Here is a 5,358-nt window from a genome sequence, read left to right as displayed (position 1 = left end):
TGTTTTGTACATTCTCAAGTAAAAAAGTAATGCTTCTATTAATCTGTTTGGAGAGAAGTTGGAATGGACAAAACAAAAACAAAAAACTTACTAAATAAATAAAAAGAATAATTTAAAAATATCAAAGGTTAAAGTGTATTGGAGATAAAATAATAATAATAATAATAAAACAGCTTTTGCTTTCCATGAGTTGGCACTTTACAGCAAAGTGGAATCAACTCATGATATCCGTAAGAATTGCACCCACCATTTCCATAAGCCATCTAGTATCTTCCTATGCTCTCTCCATTAATCCATACCTGACCCTTCTCCATTCTTTCCATGTCCAAAGCCAATGGTTCATTCCCATCCGGTGGCATTGGAATAAACTTGAAGTGTTTATTTATCATTATTGTATTGGTAAGCTTATATGTAGTTGTTAAAATTCAAATTCCTAATCCACATTAAAAGAAACTATTATTACCTTGTGCCATTTCAATTAGCTAGAGAATATGTGTTTTTATGAAATCAAGTTCTAGTGGGTTCAGTTTGAAAATTTATACACCTTATATAAACAATTATCGCTAGATATATATACTAAATAAAGCAGCTCTTGCTATGGCAACCTCCAGTGTGCACCACTATTACATCATCCATTTCTAGTATCTATAAAGAAACTGTCATAATATAAAGCAATTCGCTATTGATCACTATCTCTGTATATTTTCTTTGAATTTAAGAAATTATGTAAGAAAAATTATGGTTACAATCATGTAAGAAATTATGACTTTAGTAGCAAATATATTCTAGAGCAAATATGTTAAAATGATGATGCAAAAGTTTTTACTCCTCTCTAGATGTTCTGCTCATGTACCACCAAAAGTGTTGATATTTTTCATTCTTGTAACATCTTCAATAAATATAGCAAATTATGCAGTTATGAAAATTTTTTCACATCAATCATAAGCGTCATAGTTCATTAAGGAGAAATCAAGGGCTTTCCGATTTGATTAAGTAATGACATCAAAAGTGATTAAAAGGAAAAAATGGCTAAGACTAACCAAATGCTATACCACAAAGCAAAAATCAATATTTGAAGTGGAACTACGGCAACATAGCTATTTAGAGTACTCTCTAAATTAGGTTCTGTCATGTAAAAGTAAATTGCTCATCCAAACACAAATTCGAATGCAAATGGGATGAATGTAAAATGTAGTTGGGATATTATTTGGTGTATAAAATAAGAATATCTTTATTATTTGAAAAAATATATGAAAATTTGTAGGCCAGCTAAAATGATTTCTATTTAAAAATAAAAAAAGTAGTAATTAGGTAACATGAACATTTTTCAATAATATCAGTATCAGTTTTGCTTTTCTCTTTTCCTCCACACGTGTATTTGATATATATCACTTGCTCAAACATTTAGTTGAATTTCAATCAGATAGTAATTGATTGACAAATTTAATTGAATAAATCATGAACATTTTTGTATCAATACAAATGGGAGTTTCATAATATGCAATCACCAACTAATTTCCTATTTTCATTCAAGAAAAAAGAAATAAAGACAACATTGCATAATACTAACTATTTAACCAAATTAGAGATGATAAAAAGAACCCAGAGGCAAATAAGAAAAAATCCTGATTTCAGGCTTCACTATTGTTCCTTTTTGATAGAGACCAAAACGCAAGAAAATAAAATAAATTTTATCTCATATTACAAAAAATGAAAGACTGTAAATTTAATGGACAAAGAATATTAAACCAATTATAATTAAAATTTACAGAAGTGTATGAATTAGCTAAACTCTTTGATTTTTTACTTCAAGTTTTGTATTAAATAATTACTACTAACATGCATGCAAAAAATAGCCTGGGAAATATTCTAAGCAAAAAAATTAAATAAATTTTATGTCAAAAAGGACATTAAACACCAGAGAAAAATAGAAAAGAAAAAAGAATTAATAATTAAATTCAAATAGAATGAAAAAATTAAATAAAAAAAGATTAGTAAAAAACATATGAATTAATAAGAATGGTAATATCAAATTACACTAATACATCAGCTTTTTTTACCTAAAGTAACAACTAACCAATATACCCTATCCCCTTACAAAGATACTTATCATTGATGAAATCAAAACAAAAGCAAATGAATAATAACACTTTTTTATATTAAAGAATGTTGCTGCATTGTTACTTTTATATGATTGAATTCATTTGCTTAGTTTAAGATTTTAGAATACTGGATTATAGAATCATTCAAACAACAGTTGTTGCTAGTATTCAAATTTAATCTATATGAATAAAAATAAATCAATATAGCAATTAAAAGGTAGTAGAAATACTTACATCAAATGCCTTGGACTCCAATTGTTTTTGTTTTGCATTTCTCACCGATTCACCAACGAGTATTGCCTACTCATCATAATTTTCAAAGATATATTGAAGATTATACCAAAGTTTACTACCACACCTTAATTAACAACATATCTCCTTTAAGATGAATGTTGAATAAAATACAACTGCTGAATAAGATAATGCGAAGAGATAGTTTTTCACACAACAATAACAAAAGAAAATGGTGTTTATCGCGTTACTGACATAGTTGATTTGCACTTCACACAATTAATGCAAAAAAAACTTGTTATCATTTATTTGCACAACAATAATATTACTAAAACATAACTAACCGCTTAATTCGTTCATTTATTTGTTTACTGCAAAATAGATTTTAATAAAAGGCATTATTACATCTGGAAACAACAAACCCAGAATAAAAACAACTATATTGCAAGACATTATGAAACTACTTATGATCTTATTTGTAAAAATTCAATAACTTATCATTGTGAAGTATCATTGAAACATGCACACCCGTAAAAATACTACTCAACTGGACATTCTAGATTTCAAGATTTATACTAAATGCAAATTCAGAATTTTCCAATGAGAAAAAAGCTAAAATACTTACATCATACAAAGATGATGGCACCAAAGTTTCATACAGTTCATTAAGCGTGATGACACCTTTGACACCAAGTTTCTTCAAGTCGAGAACATCTTTGGAGATGGGACTGCACCCAACAACAAAATCGGTAAACAACAACAAACACACTAAATCGCTTGCTCAAACAAAGATAAAGCTTTTTTCTAACTCATGAAGAAGTTCCCACACAACCCTACCATGTATAAACTTGAAAAAGAAAGCTATTAAATTAAAATTGCAGATTGAACAACAGCAACTTCTATATGTTTTCTTTGGTCAAACTTTTCAATAATAATTTTAGAGTTACAAACAGATAGAACAAAGTATGGAATGCTTATTAAAAAAAATCATTAAAGGACCTTAAAAAATACCAATATTATTGTCTATTGGAATGCTTTACTTATAGTGATAACCTTGCAAAAATTTATTAATAGCTGATTCTTTGAAAATGCCATAATATAAAACAATTGTGTATATTTTCTTTAAATATAATTAATTAAATGATGCATATTCAAATACAAAAGAACAATTAATTTATTGTATATGCATACTTGTAGAAAGGAAAAAAAAAGAACTACTTAATTTAAAAGAATTCCATATTTACATTAATAAACTGGAGTAGTGCAGAGGAAATAAAAAAATTACTTCTAAGATAAGTGTCTCTCTTGGATGCTTTCTTTTTGAGAGTATAGAGTACCACTACTTGGTTATTCTCACTTTGAAGAGTACATTGTAGTGCAATTATCTTTATCAATGGAGGTGATAATGAATATCAATATAATCCTTTAAACATCCATAGTTCAGAAGAAAACTTGAATAGTACCTCTAAAAATAAACTTGCCATTTGCATTCATTCTTTTCTATATATCACCAATATATTCTGGATAAAGAAATGGAGAAACTTAAAAAACGCTAGATCTTTCAAAGAAATACTTTTCACGAATTGAGTATTTGCAACCTAGAAAAATTGTACAATGATAAAATAATTTTTTTTGTATCAATGTTCAAAGAATTGAAAAAGAAGCTCACACATTGTCGGATCAAAAGAAGTAATGAACTTACCACAAAAATAATCTCTTCAACTAACAAAGCTTTCATGACAAATAATATCTTTTCACCAATGTTCTCTCCACCAATAGGTTTTTCTTTGCTTGAAATTACTGCCCTCATTCCATCCAGTAGTATATCAGGCTTCACTTTTACTATTCTATTAATGGAAGCACAAAGTGAATATGAAAACAAATTTATAGAAATCAAAAAATAAAAAAAAACTAAAAATAAAAATAGAATCATAAACACATGATATCCTTTCACAAGATGTGTTCTAGTTTTTCAAAGCTATCAAACCTAATCTTTCGGTGAAGTTTAATGGTCAAAGAAACACTTCATACATTTCATTGATTTTGCGAAATCAAACAATTTGTGTGACTATTTTAACTTTTAAAAAGTAAATTACCTCTGCAACATGGCGGATCACAGCATCTCAGATCTCTGCGTTCTCTTCACCCGTATGGTCAACTTGCCGCCTCCAACTTCTTGTCTTCTCAACGGAAACAGCTCCGAAGCCTATGCCACTATGTTTTCTTTTTTTTGCTAGATGCTCTCCCAATTGCAATCGAAAAAGGATTCTCATACTTTATGCTAGAAAATAACAAAATTTAACCCATAATAATATCAACTGAAAAGACAATAGACGTTAAACATAACAAAATAAACATTAAGAACGAATCTTGGGAGGGCATCCTGTGCTAAGCACCTACTTCACATAAAATAACCCTTCACCTAGTTGTAAGCTGCAAACAAATTACAGTAGAAGAGTATTAGTTCTTATTGATTTGGAATTAGCACGGATCACATAAACTGCATTTTTCTAGTATCATTCAAGAGAAATGTATTAATATAAGGGTCTTTTGATAAGATATTTCTTTGGTCCTGTAACAGCAACTAAATGTTACCTGTTAAAACTGAATCTTTCCACTAATAATTATCTTCCCCTCTGGTCTCTGCATCCATGCATTTGGGAAAAGCAGGGAGGATCAAAAACATAGACGATGAGAGACTATATGTACTTAGCTCTCCATGCTTCACTGTAAGTTGTGCAGCTCTAGTGTATCTAAAAATAATACAGAAAATGAAAATCAGATACACAAACACAACAAAACTATAGTAACTAAGGAAGATAGTTCTCTACATCACCAGCCACTAAAATATTTTTGCTCCAAAAAACACAGTTGAAATTCAGAAAAAAAAATTATTTTCACAGCTAACCATTCACGGAGAGAGAACTAACCATTCTGAGGATGGCTATAATTAACGTAACCGAGCGATCGGCGAGTAGTCAACTCGCATTTGCAGGACCCACTGCTGCCGCTGGCAAAGGAGCGG

The 5,358-nt window shown here is 29.3% G+C and overlaps 1 long non-coding RNA gene across 1 annotated transcript; it reads right to left on the bottom strand.

The window, feature by feature from the left end:
* Positions 1-2,376: 2,376 nt before the first annotated feature.
* LOC148568874 (uncharacterized) lies at positions 2,377-4,051 on the bottom strand. The gene is made up of 3 exons (XR_015880894.1): positions 4,036-4,051; positions 2,959-3,061; positions 2,377-2,402 (listed from the first exon to the last, which is right to left on the bottom strand). It is a non-coding gene; the product is annotated as an uncharacterized LOC148568874 (long non-coding RNA).
* Positions 4,052-5,358: the final 1,307 nt, after the last annotated feature.

This window comes from Arachis ipaensis, chromosome B4, assembly GCF_059453495.1.
Source record: "Arachis ipaensis isolate K30076 ecotype BB chromosome B4, ASM5945349v1, whole genome shotgun sequence".
NCBI lineage: Eukaryota > Viridiplantae > Streptophyta > Magnoliopsida > Fabales > Fabaceae > Arachis > Arachis ipaensis.
The sequence above is the reverse complement of the archived record's forward strand: the minus strand, read 5'-3'. Positions and strand labels throughout refer to the sequence as shown.